This window comes from Anabrus simplex, chromosome 7 (assembly GCF_040414725.1).
Source record: "Anabrus simplex isolate iqAnaSimp1 chromosome 7, ASM4041472v1, whole genome shotgun sequence".
Lineage (NCBI taxonomy): Eukaryota > Metazoa > Arthropoda > Insecta > Orthoptera > Tettigoniidae > Anabrus > Anabrus simplex.
In genome coordinates this window covers 292,623,462-292,646,697 of record NC_090271.1, presented here as the reverse complement: position 1 = coordinate 292,646,697, position 23,236 = coordinate 292,623,462, and the positions used below count along the sequence as shown (strand labels likewise).

The 23,236-nt window shown below is 37.8% G+C and overlaps 1 protein-coding gene across 1 annotated transcript in view; it reads right to left on the bottom strand.

The window, feature by feature from the left end:
• The window catches only part of ena (enabled), a 393,478-nt gene that overhangs the window by 162,184 nt on the left and 208,058 nt on the right, over positions 1 to 23,236 (bottom strand). The window lies entirely within an intron of this gene.

Genomic DNA, 23,236 nt, shown 5'->3' with positions numbered 1-23,236 from the left:
AACCGTTATTTTTATCATAATTTTTCACAAAGGCATTCAATAGCAAGTCCGCCGAAATATTTCATTTTTACCTGTTAGAAGTGAGAGAATATGAACAATTATTAATATTTAACAATGGACTGATCTGTGTACAATACATCCTACTGGTTAACTGTTGTTTTAAAATAAACTATTGAACATTCGCATGTTTCCCAGATCCTGGATGCTAGATATATGTCAGTAAGCGGCAGCGGTCAAAATGACCGCCTGCGGCCTTTATAGGTATGAGGAATGTTCGGCCGTTCTAGTGTTAATCTGTATATACCTGATCCAGAGTAACGATTATCTGTGATGTTAATAGAGTTATGACTAAAGAATAACTTACGATTAGTGTTTTTTGTAGTATAGGCTAATTTTACACCGTGCTTTGTTAAGGGATTGGTAACTGGATGAATAATATGGTTAATGAACGTGAATTTAGCGCATTTTGGTTTGACGGGCTTTAATGGAGTTAAATTTGTAGCTAGTTTTAATTTGGTTTTGTTGATGATTTTATTAATTATATCAGTATTAAATCCACTGAATTTAGCTATTTCTTTAATGAACTGTAATTCTTTTTTTAAATTACTAGAAGAAATAGGGATTTTTAATGCCCTATATATTAAGATTGTGAAAAGTGGCTTTTTTATGTGAGCTGGGATGTAATGAATCATTTTTTTATGGTTGTTGGAGAAAAGGTGGGTTTTCTGTAAATCAAATCAAAATCTCTTTATTTGCAAATGAGGTGTCTACCTCGGTGGCAAATGGTACACTAAAATACATTATTGTCAAGCACTAAATATTAAATTAACAAGAGAAGAAAATTTTTCCTATAATACAATATTATACAATTTACGCTAACAATGTTTTCTATTAAACACACAGCTCATCCTTAATAAATTTATATTGTTTACAAAATTCTAATTATAATATCTCCTGTACTACTTACAAATATAGTCAACTGATATACAGTATGTGGAATTGCTTCAAATGATACTATAAAACTGGTATAACATTAATATTTACATTGTATTTATTTATTTACTTTTTTTTTTTTTTTACCCGTTCAGGATCCTAAGTGGCATAACGACCTGCTGCGTCTTAACCAGAGCCCCTTTTGCCACCACTTTTCAGAGTTCCTGAAGGGCCTTCACAGCTACCGTAGCGGTCCCAGGGCCCTCGAAGTCCCCACTGTACTTCACCCCTACAGGCAGTCCCCTACTTTGGCTGTCCAAACTCCTTAGACCGGGGGATGGAATTAATTTATTCACACACATTTTTTTTATTTACAATAACCTGCACCGGTCGAATGCCCTCTAACACTTCATTTATTTTCTCTGTTGCTGTTTATTCTCTTCTTGAATATCTGTACAGATTTTGGAAAAGGATCAAACACTACCCCTGGTAAACTGTTCCACTCCTTCACACCCTTCCCAATGAATGAAAATTTACCCCAATCGCTTCTGCTAAAATTCCTTCTAATTTTATATTTGTGGTCAGTCCTGCCGATATAATTATTTTCCAACTGAAGCCTCTCACGGATATCTCTCCATGCTTCTTCTCCTGTATAGGCTCTATATAATCCTGTAAGTCTAGTTTTCTCCCTTCTCTTACTTAAAGTTTCCCACCCAAGTTCCTTTAACATTTCTGATACACTACTCTTTCTCCTGAAATCCCCTGTTACAAATCTTGCTGCTTTCCTCTGCACACTATCTATTTCTTTTATTAGGTATTCTTGGTGAGGATCCCAAACACTGTTTGCATATTCCAATAATGGACGAACCATACTCAAGTAACTTTTTTCTTTTAATTCTTTGTTGCATCCTTTAAGTAGCCTCATTATGACATGTAATGATCTGTATGCTTTCCCAACAATGTCATCAATATGACCCTTCCAGTGCAAATTACTTTCAAATCTCACACCTAAGTATTTGCACTTGCCATCTTTTGGGATAACTACCTCATCCAAAGTATATTCAAATTCAGTTTTAAAGCTCCTGTTTGTAAAAGTTGTAACAGTTGATTTGCCTCCATTAACCTTCATATTATTTTCTTCAACCCATTGTTGGATACTTTCAAGGTCCCTTTGTAATTCTGAACAATCCTCAATGTTGTTTATTTCTCTATAAACAATTATGTCATCTGCATACAATCTTATTTTTGATGTTATATTGTTCCCTAAATCATTTGCGTATATTAAGAAAAGTAACAGACCGATTATACTACCCTGTGCAATTCCCTTCCAAACTTTCTCTTCCTGAGATACATTATTTCCTACTTTGACTTTCTGAACCCTTGAATTTAGAAATGCTTTTATCCAACGTGTAACCCTTACGTCCAATCCTATTCCCTCCAATTTCTTTAATAATATTCCATGTTCCACTCTATCAAAGGCTTTGGAAAGATCTATGGCTATGCAATCTAACTGACCTCCTGAATCCAACTGATCTGATATGTCCTGCTGAAATCCCACCAGTTGTGCCTCACAAGAAAATTTCTTTCTAAATCCATACTGGCTCCTCATGAACCAATTTTTATCATCACATATCCCTCTGATGTACTTTGATATTAAACTCTCCAGAATTTTACAAACTATACTGGTCAGGCTGATTGGTCTGTAGTTCTCTGGTTTCCTTTTATCACCCTTTCCTTTATAAATTGGTATTATTATAGATTCCTTCCATTCCTTTGGTATTACACCATTATTTATGACATAGTCAAAGAGAAATTTTAAATAAGGCACTATGTACCACCCCATTGTCTTTAATACCTCCCCAGTAATTTGATCACTTCCTGCAGCTTTTCCTTACTGAAGCAGTTGGATTTCTCTGAAAATATCTTCGTTTGTGAATGAGAAGCTTCTTGTTTCCCTCTGTCTCTCTCCCTCTCTATCTTCTGTTTCGGTTTCCAACTCTTGACAATCATCTACTGAATCTCTAAATTCCCTACTAAATAGGTTTGCTTTCTCAGTGTCTGTTAAATAGTGTTCACCCCCTTCTCCCACCATTGTAGGAATTTGGACTCCTTTTCCTTTTTGATTCCTGATATATGAATATAGCTTTTTCCATTTCCCTTTGTGGTCATTACCCTCTTGAAGTATGCCATTCATATAATTCTCTTTTGCTTCCTTTTTCACTCTATTCAGTTCCCTCATTAGCTGTTTTCTAGTTTCTCTACTCTCCCTACCCTCTTTGATTTTCCTGTTTACTATTCTACATTTTCTTTTTAATTTTCTTATTTCCCTTGTATAATAAACAGGGTCTGAGGTCATTTTACCCTTCTTAACAGGTACAAATCTCTTCTCTCCTTCCCAAATAATTCCTTTAAATTTAGCCCAAAGTGTATCCACGTTACTCCCTTCACTTATCCAACAACTGAATTGTGATTTAAGGTAAGTCCCAAATTCATCAACTTTAGTTTTTCTGTACAATTTCTTGTCTTGTGTAACCCTCTTATTAAGCCTTTTTGGTACGAGTCCTACATCCATTATTACAGCCTTATGGTCTCCTATTCCTTCAATTACCTCAATTTTATCAACAATTTCCCATGGTTTAACCAAGAATACATCTAGTAAGTTATTGAGACGAGTCGGTTCTTGTACTACTTGTGTAAATCCTCCCTCCCAAATTAACTTATTTGCCAGTTTCTGTTCATGGGCTTCACTTGCAGCTCCTTTCCATTCAACTTCAGGCAAATTTAGATCTCCCCCAATTATTACCATATCATTATTATTGTTTTTATGAGTATAATCTATTATTTTTTCAAAGATTTCCATGTCTCTTTCCTCTCTTCCAGGCCTGTATGTTCCTATAATTCCCACCTCCTTCATATTATCACAAACTAATTTTATCCCTAATATTTCATCCCTTTCATCGGTAAACCATTCATGTGAACAGTAAATTTCCTTCACCTTCCTGTATATTTGGAAGTCAGACTTGTTTGATACTTGTGTGATTTTGATGTCTAGGAAGTTTAAAGAGCTATTGATCTCATCTTCTTTAGTGAATTTAGTGTTATTATCCAAATTGTTAAGAAATGATAATATGTTATCACTGTTGTTGATTTGTTTACCTACGATTGCTATGGTATCATCGACAAAGTGATGCCAAAGACAGAGTCCGTTGATGTTATTAATTATTTTACTGTGTTCGAGGTTATCTAGAAAATAGATCTCAGAGAATTAGAGTACGCAAAGCTTTATCTGACCCTGTAATAACTAAGAGGGGAATTCCTCAAGGCAGTATTATTGGACCTTTATGTTTTCTTATATATATAAATGATATGAGTAAAGGAGTGGAATCGGAGGTAAGGCTTTTTGCGGATGATGTTATTCTCTATAGAGTGATAAATATGTTACAAGATTGTGAGCAACTGCAACGTGACCTCGAAAATGTTGTGAGATGGACAGCAGGCAATGGTATGTTGATAAACGGGGTTAAAAGTCAGGTTGTGAGTTTCACAAATAGGAAAAGTCCTCTCAGTTTTAATTACTGCGTTGATGGGGTGAAAGTTCCTTTTGGGGATCATTGTAAGTCTCTAGGTGTTGATATAAGGAAAGATCTTCATTGGGGTAATCACATAAATGAGATTGTAAATAAAGGGTACAGATCTCTGCACATGGTTATGAGGGTGTTTAGGGGTTGTAGTAAGGATGTAAAGGAGAGTGCATATAAGTCTCTGGTAAGACCCCAACTAGAGTATGGTTCCAGTGTATGGGACCCTCACCAGGATTACCTGATTCAAGAACTGGAAAAAATCCAAAGAAAAGCAGCTCGATTTGTTCCGGGTGATTTCCGACAAAAGAGTAGCATTACAGAAATGTTGCAATGTTTGGGTTGGGAAGAATTGAGAGAAAGAAGAAGAGCTGCTCGACTAAGTGGTATGTAGATGTTGATTCCCATAGGGAATGGAAAATTTATAATGTCCAATAACAGACCATTATATTGGTATTATAAGTGGTATGTTCCGAGCTGTCAGCGGAGAGATGGCGTGGAATGACATTAGTAGACGAATACGTTTGAATGGCGTTTATAAAAGTAGGAAAGATCACAATATGAAGATAAAGTTGGAATTCAAGAGGACAAACTGGGGCAAATATTCATTTATAGGAAGGGGAGTTAGGGATTGGAATAACTTACCACGGGAGATGTTCAATAAATTTCCAATTTCTTTGAAATCATTTAGGAAAAGGCTAGGAAAGCAACAGATAGGGAATCTGCCACCTGGGCGACTGCCCTAAATGCAGATCAGTATTGACTGATTGATTGATCTAAGTATATATCAGCTAATATTTCAGATAACGGCTCTCTCATCGCCAAACCTTCCTGTTTGGAAATTTTCTTATTGAAGGTGAAGTAACTGGTGTTTAAAACGAAAGCGAGTAATTTTCACCATTCTTCAATTTTGATTTTACTTAATGTGCTATGTTTTGACAGATTGTTCTTTATGACATTAATAGCGTTATGGATAGGAATATTTGTATATACGTTAGAGATGTCGAAAAAGCATAAAACATGGTTCGGTTGCAGACTGAATTTATTTAGGGAATTGCAAAGTTCGATCAAGTTTTTTATGGGGTTGGAATTGTGGAATTTGAAATGATTTTTTTAGGAATTTGTGTAGGAATTGAGAAGTTTTATAGGTAGGACTAATCATACTATTAATTATAGGTCGAATGGGGACCTCTTTTTATGAATTTTGGGTAATGGTCTTACTGTAGGTAATTTTGGGTTCATTATAGTTAATTTCTGATAATCTTGATCATTTAACATGAAGGTAGAATTTTTAAGACAGTTCTTTAAGTTGCGCTGTATTTTGTTTGATGGATCTTTATTAACTATTGTATAGGTTTTGTTTTAAAAAAAGGTTTCTGTTTTATCTATGTAATCCTGCTTGTTCATTATTACTATGGTGTTGCCCTTATCTGCTTTTGTTATTACTACGTTGCTATTACAGATTTTGGATTTCATGTCTTGAATTTGTTTTGAGATGTTGTAGTTGTTGTTAGATGTTATCTCATTAATCAATGTTGGGAGTTTCTTCTTTACTTCATAACATACGTCACTTTGTTTGTCAATCAGAATTTGTTTATCGATATTAGTTTCGGTTTCAGCGATGGCAGTGATTATGTCCTCTGCTTTTTTGTGGTTAGACCAATAATGTTTGTACCGGGAGGTACATCTCAACTCCACTCATTCAAAGAAAGCGCCTTAATGAACTCCTCTATCGACCAAAATGTGAAATTGCTACTACATAAAGTTGAGACTTTAATCAGAAGATGTCACTAATGAAGTATTAACCCTTTCCGCTCGTGTGTCGACCTGAGGTCGACAGCCGTCACTTAGCGTTATAGCTCGTGTGTCGACCCTGAGTCGACACAATGTTTCGCCGCTCATTGCTAGGTTACCTGGCAAGCCAGGACTTTTGTACTTCGTTTCGTAAGTGCTGGTCCCTTCCGGAAACCGAAAGAAACAAAATATGAGTGTTTTAGTTTCTCTTTGCTCGGCAAAATTGCTCCGTTTCCTTGACAATGGAAAGCAGTCGCGTGAAGCAACATGGCGGCGCACAGTCTGACCGAAGCTGAGATTTTGCGTCTATTTCGGCTGATTTTGTTGATAGTGACCATGAAAGTGACGAAAATTTTGAATCTGGCGATGAAAGTGATATATCCATTAGTGATTCAAGTGATGATATCAATATCAGTGTCGCAAGAAATCATAGAGGAGGCGGTAGTATTATGACTCGTCCCGGTCCCAGTCATACAGTGCCGACTTCAAATATACCTTGGAGATCGTGGAGAACTGGTGATGCAGGATTACCCAAATTTCCTTTCAGGTTAGTGAGTGGATTCATAACGTGTGGCAATAGACCTAAAATAGAACTAGAGTACTGGCAGCTATTTTTTACTGATCAGTTGCTAACCTTTATTGTCCATGAGACGAACAAATTTGCCGAAATGAAAATACAGCAAAATACGCCACTTCAGAAGAGATCTATCTGGTTTTCTTGGAAAGCTGTGACTTTGGAAGAGTTGAAGGCATTTATTGGTGTAATTATCAACATGTGGATGAACAGTAAGGCAGAAATACAGGATTATTTTAGTGAAGACTGGTTGGATAAGCAGGTGTTCTACAAAGATGTGTTCTCTCGAGACAGATTTCTACAGATATTCTGGAATCTCCATCTTTCTTCCCCTGATGCTGATAGGGCAGGCCCACAATCTAGAGGTTCGAAGGTCAGAATTATAGTGTCGTACCTGGACACGAAATTCAGGGAACACTTCATTCCAGGAAAGAATCTGAGTGTTGATGAAAGCACTGTAGGCTTCAAGGGTCGTGTCGTGTTCAAGTGTTACAATACGAAGAAACCAATAAAGTGGGGACTCCGTATTTATGTACTGTCAGACTTGAGTACCGGATACGTATGTGCTATTGAACCATATTATGGTTCAATAACCACACAATGACTTGTTAGGCAAGATTTACCCTTCACTTACAGGATAGTTATTCATTTGGTTACAAAAGTTTTGCAAGCCACCAACGAAACTGGGTTTCATGTCTTTACAGACCGGTTCTATACCAGTTACGACCTTGCAGCTGAGCTACTGAAACTAAAGGTCCATATTACAGGCACTGTAATGGTAAATAGGAGAGATCTGCCATTACAAGTGAGAAAAGCCGCAACAAAGAGAATGAAACAACATGACATTATTGCACTCCGAACAGATAACACTTCTTGCTTGGTTTGGAAGGACAAGCGAATTATTGCTATGCTGTCTACTTTCTATGACGATTCCACTCAGCCTGTGCAAAGAATAAGACGTCAAGGTGCCGAGGAAATTGTAGAGAAACCTACAGTCGTATGTGCTTATAATCAATACATGGAGGGGCGTTGATCTTTCTGACCACTATGCTAGCTCATACCCATTCACACGTAAATGAGTGAAGTGGTGGAGAAAAATGTTCTTCTGGCTTCTGGAGATCACAATAGTGAATGCCTTCCTACTCTTCAAAGAAGGTAACAATGGAATCACCCATCTGAAGTTCAGGAAAAACTTGGTAAGACAACTTGCAGGAAATGTGCGGAATACACAGAGCAGGAAAAGGGGAAGACCTTCCTCAACGGATGAAGAAGTGAGGCTGAATGGCAAGCTACACCGGCTGTACCCCCATCCTGAAGGAAAAACTAAAGATTGCAAGGTTTGCAGTGACAGGAAAGTTGTTGGAGGGAGGAGAGAGACAGTCCACTTCTGTAAAACCTGTGAGAAGCAACCAGGGCTCCATCCAGGCATTTGGTTTGAACGCTTCCACACACTCAAGGCATACCGTTAAGAAAGTGAAAAACATTATTTTGTGCATTGTAAATACCATAAATTAATTAATTTTGTAGTTCCTTCCTGTATATATTGTTAAAACCAGTACTTAATACAAGGTTTAAAAAAATGAAGAATGCTGACAGAAATAAAAACGAGTAGGGAGAAATCAGGACTTACAAATAATTCGAGTGGAAAGGGTTAAGTAATTGTGTTATTCTGAAGTTGGCTAAACTGACTGGTTTTATTTGCTGTGTGTTTGTTTATGTGAAGAAGTTTGAACGTTTTTCCACAGATGTCACTACCAAAAAACTATACTCATGCACTCTGGTCAAGGTAAAGGAAGTGTTATTGAAAGAAATTTTGTGTTTATAGGTTTTCTCAACTTTCATTTGTTTTTTAATGTAATTCTAGGTTTGCAACACTTCTGCCTCATTCCGCCAGTTTTGAATTTGGCCAATGAAAATTTTCTGTAATTAATTTTCAGCCTATCACAGGCTTCTTGTTCGGTTTTGAGTGTAACTTTTGGTAATATATAAGTAATAATAATAACAACGTAAACGTTTCCACCTTTTCAATACTACAATATATTCACAAATATTACAAATTACACGGTACTAGTTTCGACCCATCTAGGGGTCATCATCAGCCGTATTGGAGCAAAGATCATTTGTGGCGAAATCCTAAGAAAATGTTATTTTAAAGAATAACAAGTGAAATGAGATGTTATGGTAATAGTTAATAATACAAGGAATATACATACTAAGAGGTTTTTAACAAAGAATAAAGTATAAATGGGGTGTTGTAAAAATTATAATCATGGAAATCAGTAAGTTCTTGTATTGAAATGAAATATGGCTTAGGAAGAGGGCTTAAGGTGGGGCTGAAGGGTGCGGGAGAAAGTGTAACTGTCTTGGAAAAGTACCTTTGATTAAATTTAGGATTGAGTTTAGGTTGGCTGCATTATTGTTTCTGAGGAAAGTGATAAATAGATCGAAGAGTATGTTCAACCAATAAAAATGAGAGGGTGTGTACAAATTAGCCCAGAATCCTCTTGAACCTTCCCTGAGGGTATATAAGTTGCAGCTTTTCGAGTTTCCTTGCCTATTGATCGTCGCCTTTCTGAGTGTGTGTGCTAAGGCAGGAGGCAGGGCACCTCTTTCTTCGGCCGGCAGAACATCTACCAGGCAATGGCCACGTAAATTCAATCTTTCTTGCTGTTTCCGCATACTTATCTGAGGGGAAGGTCCGAATTTCTAACTATGTAACCGTTTTAATGTAAACTTCTTCCTTTTCATGTAAAATTTCATAAAGTCTTTAAGTGTAAATCGGGGATAGAGAGCGAGTTACCCTCTCGAGCTCCTCTTCATCTTGGATTGAGGTGACTATGATTTCACTGGATTGAGGTGACTATGATTTCGCAACTATTCTTTCCTGTAAGATATTAAAGTTATTTCCATGCAAGCCACCTCAGTAGTTTGGGACTAGCCCCAGTTTCATCGGCCGAGAGCCTGTAGGTTTAAAATATTTCATTATCTGGAAGCGCAGTGTACGCCTCCATTCAGGTTGTGTTCGGGCCATTTATTTAACCTGTTCTTTTTCTGCAAAGGCCCAGTAGGTTGGGTACTAGATACCCCTGTGTAAAACTATTTCCATTTGTAATTCGTGGCTTATGAGGCCAGAGTGTGTAAGATTGTGATGTGATATTGCCTTGAGTAGGCTGTAAGAAATCGAGAGCATGTAAGCTCTTTTCCAGGTTTTGTAATAGTGAAGTGTGCCCCTGGAAGGCTAGATATTGTAATTTTGGGAGCAAGTGCTTTTGAATTAGGGGATTTCTGCCCTTGCCTAAATTATTCCTCATTTGTGAATTTCGTAAACTTGAGCTCGTAGCTCAGAAATTGTAAATCGAGGGCTTGAAGCCCTAAATTGTTAAATTCCCTATTCTGGGGTGCTCCACCCTTGTTTGGCATTGTACCTGAGATATCATTGTTATTGTCACCTAGTGAAAATTTGTTTTGTTGTTTTGAAGAAATTTTGATATTGTAGATAGACCCATTCACCCCAGCACCTTCTTTCAACTCTCTGCAATCCACCAAATCCCGGTAACAATGTTTGATGCCCTTATCTAATAGATTCGTCTCTTGATTAGAGAAGGTTGTGTTAGATAGGTTAATTGTAGTGGAAATGTTAGTCAAATGGGAAGTGGACACTTCACTGCTTATAGTTCGGTCAGATGTTTTGAGTTTGTTTTCTTGTAAACAAATTAATTTATGGTTTAGGGTTTTCTGTTTCCTATCTAATATGTATGATAGTTTAAGGTCAGTGTACCTTAAAAATGAACTCCATTCAAGTGGAGATAATTTTTGAGAGATGGTCAAATGTGTCCTATATAATTGTAAATTTAGCACAGATTTTTTTCTTGTATAATAGCTTGATTTCATTTTTTAACCATATGATGTTTACTTTCTTTTGAGTGACATTAGATTTTGAATGGAGAAGACCTTTTCTTTGTTAAGATTTGTGAAACTGAGGTACCAACTCTAATTTTAAGCAATCTTTAAGAAATTTAATATCTCTAGAAATCTTGCCTATTTAAATTCTCAGGTTCAAATACTTGTTAGGTTTTATCATTGCCTGGTTGGCATTAATATTAATAATATTAATATTAATTTTTTTCATACAATTACCACCACGCTTTTGGTTTCCTTTTTACATATTTCACTTCTGATCCAACATTCAACACGTTAGCTACATTCTACTGTCACATTGCCTTTTTGACCAGCTTGTCAACAAACCCATATTCTCAACAACGTTATAACATCATATCAAATGAGATGGTCTATAGAGGTCCAATATAAACATCGTATATTAACTTTCAACAGCAACTTCGTACTTCTGCATCAAACTGAACCACATCACCACCATATGCTAGTGATTTTTGACTTTTAACTTACGTAAACAAATTATCACAGGTCATTTGAGCACCTCTGAACTTTATTTTATTCAACATTATGTTTTAAAAATACGATTCCAACTGTCATTCTCATTATCTAGTTCCAACTGCTAGTCGATCAACATCATTTTACGACAATTTTACTACTAGTCTTTAACAAACTATCGTTTTATTCATTTTACTCATATTAATAGTCTTTCAATGTCCCTATTGTTAATATTTTCCTCAATTATAAACTTCTCACTCATAGCATTGTCTTTAAAACCATATATGTAAAATTTTCTTTCAAGTCTCTTCAAGGCTTTTTTAAAATCAGTTTTATCTTATTTATATGTAAATCAGGTGCCTGATTTTATTTCAAGGTTAAACCCATGGCTTATGATGCCTATATGAAAGGCGAAATATGTACCAATTTAATTAACATGTCAATGTAATTTAACAAAGACAAGATTTATTGTATTGATTAGGCGGACAAATTAATAAATTAACTTATTGTTATTATTTCAATATACAAGAGTCCGTATATGTGATCCGTCTTACTAATACCTTTTATACAAGGTTCATACACCATTTATGTGAAATTCATTACTAATAAACCATGTATAAGCCTCCTGTGTATACATCTGTTATAGTTATTCACTGAATTGCTTATACAGACAAGGACACTTGTATAAGCATTGTATAGCGGCGAGTAGTGGAAAAAGAAACGAGTGAGCAGTTTATTTTCGTGGTATTTATTGTCTGCAGTAATATAATCGTGGTGAAATATTCGACTTATCCATTTAACATTGAACACACATTGAAATAATGGACGATAAAGTTTATGATATTCACGATATTTTAAATGTAGGAGATATACACCATTTAGAGGTTATGGAGGCTAGACATCTTCGTAAAGTAAAACACATTAGAGAGATGGAATGGCAATGAAAAACGGGAAAAAAAAAATTATGGTTGGGCGTATTTTGGTGTAATAATTTGTTACTGCTTCATAGACTTTTAAAATTGCGAGTTATTATACATTATCTACCTCTACAAAGATCTTTCTCAAATTTGAGTATAAAAAGGGACATATTCTTTCACATAAAAAAATGGTATAACTTGAAAAACTGTATGTAATATGATTTCTATTCTTTGTAGTTGAATACGCAGATATATGATGTATAAATGCTTAATAGAAACTTTTTTGATCAAACCTTTCTTTTAGCTACAAAACAATTTTTCCTTTCTCCTGAAAAGTAGGGATTTTGGAATGTGTACCCTTTTCAACTTACTGATTCAATTACAATATTGCTTACGTTTTCCATACTACCTCAGTTAGGAGCACTTGATCTTTTATTAAGCTTTCCCATTTTTTTTTGTGGCATTGATTATACAAGCAAGCTGGAATTCAAGAGGATAAATTGGGGCAAATATTCGTTTATAGGTAGGGACGTTAGGGATTGGAATAACTTACCGCGGGAGATGTTCAATAAATTTCCAATTTCTTTGCGATCATTTAAGAAAAGGCTAGGAAAACAACAGATAGGGAATCTGCCACCTGCAAATGCATATCAGTAGTAACTGATTGATTGAAATACTGATATCAATATAAGCCGATTTCCAGCTGTCCCAGCTGTCTCGCTTTGTGTTGTCACTGCCTTTTCAACATGCCGTGCTACTGCGCGACTTTCTGGAAGGTTTTGCTCGTAGATAGCCAGCAGAAGCAATCATAAAGGCGGTGAACGTGCAAAATACTCGGTGAACTGCAGGAAGAGATACCTACGACTTAGATCGAGTGTATACGTGCTGTAAAGTAATACAATCCGTATACCACGTTTATTAGTAAGAAAAATATATAACGCTTATACTGGGTTTATTCACTGTACAACTATACAAGTGTTAAACAACTGTATAAGGACTTTTTATTAGTAAGTAGGGAATTACATAACTGTATTGCACAGCTAATCTTATGTGATAAAATGCATGGTGCGCTTAATATTTCCATGTTGGCAATCATGGATGTACATCGGCCTGGAAAGTATACCCTAATGACCTCTATCTGTGGACGGTGGAACTAGTAGTGTGTTTCGGACTCTGATATCCAGAGCGCGCAAGCATCTCTAGACACTCCCGCTCCATGTGAGCTTCTTCGCAGAACGGTTGTCTGCCTTTTGAACTCAGTGTGAACAGACACTGTTTGCGATGCCTCCGCTTGCATCATTTACGATGAGCGATTATCCTACAGGGATCGGCTAAAAAGTTGTTATACAAATCCCTTTTAGCGATTAAATTTAGTTTTGGTGTATTTATTTATTAAAACTTAGAATTTAGAATTGTGTTGTATACATTTGTTAGTGACAGCGACTGCGGGCACATGGTTTGGTACTGGTAATATGCTATTGCTTTTCTCTTCTCTACTGTAAGTATCTTATTTAATTCTTTGATGTGGGGACATTTTATCCTTTATTGGTGTATTGTTATGATTTTGCTGTGCATATTAATGTGGGATTTGGTTTCTGTCCTACGTATATTTGTAATTTGCTCTTCATGTTGGAGCCGTTTATATTATATGTTATTGTTTGTCCAATGACCTTAAAATTTGCCTTGGTCCTTTTTCATTTTTTCTTTTCTCTTCTGATATTTTTTTTCTCGTATTGCGTGGTTCCTCATCTCGTTTTGCTTCATGCCAGTGTTTTTGCCACTCGGGTTTATTTATTTTCATTCCGTTAGTTTTGTCTCCATTTTTCCCGTGTATTGAGCTATGCGCCTCGTAATCACTGGTTGTCACATTTTTTTTTTACTTAATGTTATTATTATTAGTATAAATTTTAACCTAGTTAGTTTACATTTAAAGTTTTCAGTTAATATGACTTCATAAATAGTACCAAAGTTCTATTCCTATACATGTTGAAATAATACTAAGGCTTACAAATACTTATTTGGGTCACAGTTTAAGTCTGTAATCTTACAATGAAAATATTGCAAGAAATTATTCATTTACCACATAATGTTGGCAGAATTTTAGGCAATCCTTTGTGGAGGATTTTATAACGTTCGCTAGAGTTTTCTTTCGATACACTGTTGTGTTACCGTATCTTGCCTCAAGCTATTCTGTAACCGTGTCATTGTTGCTGTATCTTATCTCTCCCTGGACTTTACGTAACCGTGTGTATTATTACATTATCTGGCGAGTAGAGTCTGCGCCTGTGTGCCGTCACTAAATGAGTACATTTGCTCGCTCCTTTCGGGAGAGTGTGTGTTTGACACTGGATGTATATTGACACAGAGGGTTACCTGATCCGAACCATTTCGAATGGTACTGACTATGAATTTTGATTTTCTTGTGTAGTTTCTGCTGTATTTTAATTTTGGTTTGAGTTAATTCTGTTATGTTCATATTATTCTATTTTGGGGCCTGCTAATGTGCTGACTATTTTTCATCGAGATATTCTTTTATTAATTTTAATTTGGTGTGATGTGTTACAGAACATGTTTTCTGTCTGCATTCGGGAGTAAAATTCCTCCACTCAAAATTGTCCTAAGACACACAGCATCATTTCCTTATTCAAATAGGGGTAAAGTGAAACAAAATTTAAGTTAATTCAAGGAGCTCCTTACTTAGTTGTTCAATATAATTATAATTTTTTTGAAAAATTCTATAGTTATATAAACCTCACTGTTTTCATTTTGTTAAAACCAAAAAGATTTCATTATATTAAGTAAGATTTGTTTATTGATACTTTAAATTTTTTCTTTTACCTTGTTAAACAGGTTACAAATATTATATTTTATTCATTTAACTACTGCTAAAGGTTCCTACTTAATCTTATGTAAATAAGATTTATGAAAATTATAGCATTTTTTTGAAACATGGTGGGGTTTTTTGGAGGGTAGCTTGTTCGGTATCCCTGTAGATCCTGGTCCTTTTATTTTGGGGAATGGGTCCTTCTGCACAACATTCGTACTTCCACGTATGTTCGGTAAGCCATCTACTGTGTTGCTGTATGAAATTTTGTTTGTTTTGTTCCCTTGTCATGCTACGTTGCCCCATGGCGTTTACTAGCTTAACGTCATTTCTTCTCAACTGTAGGGTCACATCCAAGACAGACGGACTCAGCTCTGAATCCGAGGACATTTCGGGAGCGGTAACAGAGCTTGAGGATGTTGCAGGAGCGTCTGCTATTGATAAACAGAAGTCCGAACTAACAGAGCAGGAAAAGTTAGACATAACTGAAGAAGCACATGCTTCACTGGTTGGGGGTCAACAGGGCATTGCCAGGACATATGCTAGAGTAAAGGATTGCATCCAATGGGATGGGATACATAAGGACATAGAAAATTATATTCGTTCGTGTCCTTCTTGTCAGAAGAATAAGATTACAGGACCGGAAGTAAAGGCAGTGATGGTGATCACGGACATACTTGTCATGGTGTTTGATAAGGTTGCATTAGATATCGTAGGCCACATGGATTTTACGGAGGCCGCGAATCGATATATACTTACCTGTCAGGACCAGTTATCAAAGTACGTGGTTGTAAGTGCAATGCCAGATCAGAGCACAGAGATGGTAGCTAGGACTCTGATCAATAATGTAATTAGCATATTTGGTATACCTGGAACGATCTTGATAGATCAAGATGCAATTTTCGTGGTGGATATGTTTAAGAGACTGTATCGAACATTAAGAATTAAGAAGGTACACACAACCGCCTTCCACCCACAATCAGACAAGAGCCTAGAAGGATCACATACAGTTCTAGATGAATTTCTGAGACATTATGTGTGTAGCTCTCAGAATGATTGGGACAGGTATCTCCCAATGACTATGTTTGTGTATAATACTACGAAACATACTAGTACCGGGTACACACTGTTTGAGTTGATATTCAGAAGAAAGGCGAATATTTCAGGGGTACTTCAGAAGAAACCGAGCTTGATAGCTGAAGTCGCTTCAGTGCGGCCGGTACCCAGTATTCGGGAGATAGTAGGTTCGAACCCCACTGTCGGCAGCCCTGAAGATGGTTTTCTGTGGTTTCCCATTTTCACACCAGGCAAATGCTGGGGCTGTACCTTAATTAAGGCCATGGCCGCTTCCCACCCACTCCTAGCCCTTCCCTGTCCTATCGTCGCTATAAGACCTATCTGTGTCGATGCGACGTAAAGCAACTAGCAAAAAAAAAAAAACTTCAGAAGAAGCCTGAATAAAATTACAATGAGTATCAGAATGTGATAGAGGAATTAACTCAGCGACTACAGGAGAGTCATGAAATAGCTAGAAAGACCCTAGTGAAGAGTAAAGAGAAAGAGAAGGAACGGTATGATACTACAGAGCATGAAGTTTTCTCCAAGGTAGGAGACTTAGTATTACTCCGTAATGATGCCCTAAGACAAGGGCGTAGCAAATCAAAGCTATCTCCTCTGTTATCAAGATCCTTAGAGAATTATAAAGGTAAATGGCATGAACTGCACACTTCAGTTAAATAAACGGGGGGGAAAAACTAGAGTCCATACGAATAAGCTAATGTTATACATTAACTAGGAGATCATAGAAAATTCACTAGCTCTAATTTTGACCACGGTAAGTTACTCTCCCCTTACCTCAATGGCAATGTGCATTCTCGATGGCAACTGATAGGGTTAGTATAAATACCCAGTCAGGCACGTGCCAAATTAGGGATACCGATGTTAAAAATTTTAACCTAGAAATTTCAGATCCAGGATTATTGGTACGGGACGTCATTAAACATTGCACGATCCTTGGTACCTGTCAGAAAGACCACAGTGGCGAGGCTGTAAGTCTAGATGTCAACCCTCGCCAAGATTTGACCCACGAGGTCTAGAGCTGAGCACAAGGCTCACTCACGTAGAGAAGTTAGAAGGCCTAGAATTAATTAAGAGTTAATAAAGATAATGCAAATACATAGCTTAGTGTCTTATTGAATAAGCATTGTACTTAATGAAGTCACACTTAACTTAGCCAGCATGAAGAGCAAGAGACTGTGAATAAGTACGGTCACAGATAAGTGTTGAGAAGCTAAACAATACGGTCAAAAAGTCATCTCCGTACAGGCTTTAAGGCCCTCGGAGGGGTGAAAGGTAAAGGCTTCCACAACCCGTAACCTCGGCACTTGATAGGGTAAAGTGGTCGGCTTTACACCCGGTTGCCTTTGCCTCCAGGAATTCACCTGGTACTCATTTTTGGTGTAGGCCGAGTGAATCTCAAGGCCATATGCACCTACGGAAGTGGAAATCTCGTTTCTTAAATTTTACGACTTCCTGATGGGGATACGAACCCACATCCTTCCGGGCGAACCGAACACACCTTTACCGCATTGGACAGGCAGCCCCTAAACAATACGGTCAGTTACGCAGTAATTCCCTCACTACAGAAAGAAACAGTAGAGTCCTGATAATAAAAGATGTGGGGAAAACCCCGTGTGGTGTCCGGAGAATACACGATCAACACGACATACACAGTAAGGTAAAGAGATAGAACCACAGAATACACGCCGAATAGCACTATGGTCCATCCAACCGGTCGTAGCAGGCGACCAATGGATTCCCTGTCCAAGGGATAAGACTTTAAATAGTCTACAGCTGAAGCGAGCTTTTGCAGATCACATGTACAAAGAAATAACCAGGATTTTTGCCAAAAGCATTCAATTAAAGAACAAAAACCGGGTCAACTGGTCTAATCCTAAACCATACAGCGATCCGCACTTTCATCTTTATGAGGTAACTGTACTCCATGCAGCAAATTCGGAAGCTATTCTGGAAGGAATACCACGATTCCGAAATGCACATTCAGAGTGAATAATGAACTGTGCAATCTTGAGCAATGATAGCATTATTCACCACGTTCTCTGCGCTACTCTGCGTACATGTACACACCGCAGTAAGCCACCCTCACGGTAAAATTCTGGCATTCAAATTACAAAGTCGTTACCACTGGACCGGAACGCTTTGTCTCCTCTCCGAGGATGTTGAATCCAGGAGGTGAACTACTCTTGGTCGAGGGTCACCACCTTGAAAAGACTCGCTACTAGTAGAGCGGTTAGCTATCTAATCCCTTGAAGGTAAACCAGGCGATTCAAAGCCATACTCTGAATCCAATTTTGTATTGGAATTACTTTCACGAACTCAGAACTTGCGGTACCGAAGGCCGCCATGTAATTAGTAAAGGAAATATCGCCAATGATGTAACCCTAGATCAGTGTTGAACCCAGGACCCATGGCAGCTTAGACCACCGTGCGGTCAGCTAAGGTGAAATGCTAACCAGAGTAAGCAAAAGTCACTCAGAAATGAACGGTGACACCTTGTCAGATGAACACATAAGTGTTATAGTTACATAATATAAGTATAGGACAATGTTATGTCAGCACTGTCAGTAGATAAGGGAGACCGTATTTAAATTACAGGGAGACCCAGCCGACAAGCACGATGTCCAGAATGACGACCCTGCTTCTGTTGATAACGCTGGTAGCCGCTGGAGTACAGTTAGACTTAAAGATAAGACCATATGACAACACGCCAGGCATATACTTCGAAGATAATGGCGAAGTGCGACTGTATACAACAGAATGGACATTAATTATGTACGTCCAGTTCAGTAAATAGTGTGAATTGTATAGTTTAGCCCATAAGAATCTGCAAAAGACACAAGCCTTATGTGTTAATATAGAGAAGGAAATGCACTTACCTTGCCAACATGATGCGAGACTAGTAGAGTTACAACTGTTAGGCATATATGGGAATAAGGAACACAGTGAGGAAAATTTCAAAGGGAAAAGTATCAGAACCCAAAGGCAGGCGAAACAGGGGCGGGCTAATAAATGTAGCAGGTACCGTAGCTAAGACACGGTTTAGTACGCTCGATCAGGAAGACACAGATTTCTCTCAGAGTAAAATTATTGAATTAGAGCAGGAGCAGTTATCCTTAATTAAGTTAACAAAAGAGCAGATAGTAGTAGTGAAGTCCACCCTTCAGCCTATTAATAGTACTCTGTATATTACCGTGAACAAGGAAAAATTAAGTGAGAATTTTGAGCAAATTAAACAGTACATACAGAACGGAACCTTACAGGTTTCAGAGGCATTCCGACAGTCTGAACTGCAGATAACGTTATATAAGCACTTTAATTACAGGGACTTTTGTTTCGGCTGCATGAACATTATCAGGTAGTCATGGATAGTATTATGAATAAACGATTGGGAATAGTACAAGTACAGATTCTCAGTCCCGATGATATAATTAATAATCTCAGGGAGATTTTCCTAAGGGTTCAGTGGAAATACAAGAAAGTTATGGGTACCTCACATATCAAATCTCGTCAGTAAGTGTCTACCTGACGAATGATACATTGGTGTATATTATAAGACTCCCATTGACAAGAGGAATTAAATATTCCTTGTATAAATGTATTCCCTTTCCCAATATGACCAACGATAATTCCAACCACTTTGTGTACCTACAGGAAGAGAAGGAATATGTAATACTAGATAGAGGCAGACATATGCACAGTTAAGTGAAGGACAGCTACAACAATGTAAGTTAATAGACAGTAATCAGAGACTAGGTAAGTTCAATTTTCCATCAAGAAATGTAGCTACGCAAAGAAATTGTATGATTAGTCTGTTAACAGGTGTAAGTTACATACTCGAAAATTGTGAAAGGAAGGTGTTACCAATTTTTGAGCTCACTTGGATACCTGTAAATGATAATAAACATATTTATATAGCACCTAAGGAAACCCAAGTGACATGCGTGTGTAAAGAAACCACTAGCGATGTAAAATTACAAGGTATAGGCATAGTAAGTTTTCTGGACCTATGTACTTTATACTCTGTAGATAGAAAGATACAAGGTTTGGGATCTGTGAACTCTACAGTGAAGAAAGACATAATTCCTAAACTTATGCTTGAATATAATTGTTGTGAAGCAAGTTACAGTGATGTGAAACTCAGTCAAATTCCTGAGTTAAATAGAGTGACTGTAGGGAATTTGTTGTAACTGCTGTCAGAAATGTAGGTACACCCCTCACCCCTAAGTGCATTGATGATTATAAGGAATGCTGTCCAAATCTCTGCCAATAGTAAGGCAAGGGTATCGGATGAGGACATTACTGTTCCTTTTCGGCAACCCAGACAAGCTGGAAGGGCCCCCAGTGAGTCAGATTCACTACAAATGTTAGAGTTAGTGGAAGCGCTCTAGTTAAGGACGATACCAGGCGAGACTTTGGCACAGCGTAGTCCTATAAGCAGGAGTGTAAATTCCAAGAGGATATAAACTGTCTATTGATATGGTAACGAAATTAATGCAAGAGATGTTTTGCATTCATAGTCCCCCCCAGGGGAGGGGGGTGTCACATCTTCCCGGGACATGAACCCAGGACGGCAATTCCCTCCTAGGATCGAACTGCACGGAACGCAGGAGGAATTGTTGTGGCCTGGCTTATTAGGATTAAATGGCATAAGAAGCTGGAGCTCAGTACCAAAAATATGGATAAATATGGTAACAATGAAATTGTATGCCATATATTGGAAATTGTAGCTGAATGAGTGATATTTCATCTCATTAGGAAATCTTAAGAGAGAAGTCTTCACAAACCCCAGTCATAAGCACGAGGTTATGAGTCATGTTGACCCAGTACATAGGTATGGCCACTGACAATGATAAGACGCACATGAAACATACAGGGGATACAAGCCTCTGATTGGTCAGAACTACGGAAAGTTCTACGGTAATGTAGATAGAATATTCCACAAGATTCAAGAATGACTGCGTGGGCACGGTAAGGCTATATAAATCCGAGGAAACCCCTGCTCAGGGCTTCTACTAAATATTTGTAGACCAGTTGGAACCAGGACCCTTATAAATGGTTCCATATTGGAAGTTATAAATTTTCCAGCTAACTTATTCCTGGTTGCCAGCATTTTGCCCCAGTGTGCTAAGGTGGGCTCATCAGTTGGTAAACAGCACATCCACCAAGACATGGCTAGTGCATACCATGGAGGTCACTGCGTAGGCTACTTGGAGCCACCGGCAGTGCCAATGCACTATGAGATACTCTTCTCATTATCAAAAATTGATGCCTGCCTGGTCATCAGATGATAAAGATGTTGATTCCCATAGGGAACCTGAAATATTTGTCCCGAATGAGTAAATTTATAATACCAATATAAATGGTCTGTTATTGTACATTATAAATTTTCCAGCAAACTCATTCCTGGCTGTCAGCGCTTCGCCCCAGTGTGCTAAGGTGGGCTCAACATTTATATCACCAGGGCCCTTGTCGGTCGACAGGGCGATTACGCAATCGATAATAATAATAATAATAATAATAATAATAATAATAATAATAATAATAATAATCATCATCATCATCATCATCATCAGTTTTCCACTCCAGTTGCCCGGGTGTGGTTTACGAACACTCTCCACTTCTGTCTGTCCATGTACCACTCTTCTCTCAAGACGACATTCCAGCTGATTCCTCTTGTTCCTATGTCCTCTTTCACTTGGTCCAGCCACCTCTTCCTAGGTCTTCCTACCGGTCGTTTTCCGGCCACGACTGTGTGTAGCCATTGTTTTGCTGTCCTTCCATCGTCCATTCGTTTGACATGGCCAAACCATTTCAAACGGGCCCTTGTCACTTTTTCATTCAGGGATGGGTACACACCAGCTTGCTCCCTTATTCTTTCATTCCTTACCCTGTCCCTTTGTCTTCTGTACCACAGTTCGTAGGAACTTCATTTCTGCAGCTTGTAGTTTGCTGTCCACTTGTTGGGTTGTTGTGCAGGTTTCTAGGCCATATGTTATTATGGGGGTGAAGTATGATTGGAATAGAATCTGCTTTGATCTTAAGGGAACTTGTTCGTTCCAGAGGAGGTTCCGAACTTGATGGTAAAACTGAGCTGATTTTTGAATGCGGTTGTTAATCTCATGCTGTATTCTGTTATCACTTGAAATGATGCACCCAAGATATTTATATTGGTCTACTGTTTCCAGTTGTGTACCTTCCAGCATTATTTTTCCTTTCTTCTTCTGCCTGTTGACAGACATAATAACAGTTTTCGATTTATTTATTGTTAATCCGTGTGCTTTCAAATGTTCATTCCAGGTTTTCAGCCTCTCTTGGACTTCCTTCTCTGTATTTCCCCAAATTACTACATCATCTGCAAATGCAAATGCATTGATGTCCATATTGTTCTTCTGCTTAATTTCTTTCATGACTTCATCCATGACAGTGATAAAAAGTAATGGTGAAAGGGTACTGCCTTGTTGCACTCCTTTAGTGGTTTGGAACCAATCAGAATTACCGTTTCCTATCCGTACGCAACTGCAGCAGTCTTTGTAAAGCATTTTAACTTTCTGGATAAGCCCTTTGGGTACATTCTTCTTTCTTAAACATTCCCATATAGTCTTCTAAAAAATTCTTAACTTGATCTTCAAAAAAGACGCACCACACCCACCACGGTATGCACTAGCCATATGTCTTGGTGGGTGTGCTATTTACCAATGGATGAGCCCAACTTAGCAAACTGGGGCGAAACGCTGACAACCAGGAATGAGTTCACTGAAAAATTTATAATGTCCAATAACGGACCATTTATATTGGTATTATAAATTTACTCATTCGGGACAAATATTTTAGGTTCCCAATGGGAATCAACATTTATATCATCTGATGGCCAGGCAGGCATCAATTTTTGGTAATGAGACCACGTCTCTCATAGTGCATTGGCATCGGCACTGCCGGTGGCTCCAAGTAGCCTACACAGTGGCCTCCACGGTATGCACTAGCCATGCGTCCTGGTGGGTGTGCTATTTACAAACAGATGACCCCAACTTAGCACGCTAAGGAGAAACGCTGGCAACAGGAATGACAGCTGTAAAATTTATGATGTCCAATAATGGACCATTTATATTGGTATTATAAATTTACTCATTTGGGACAAATATTTCAGGTT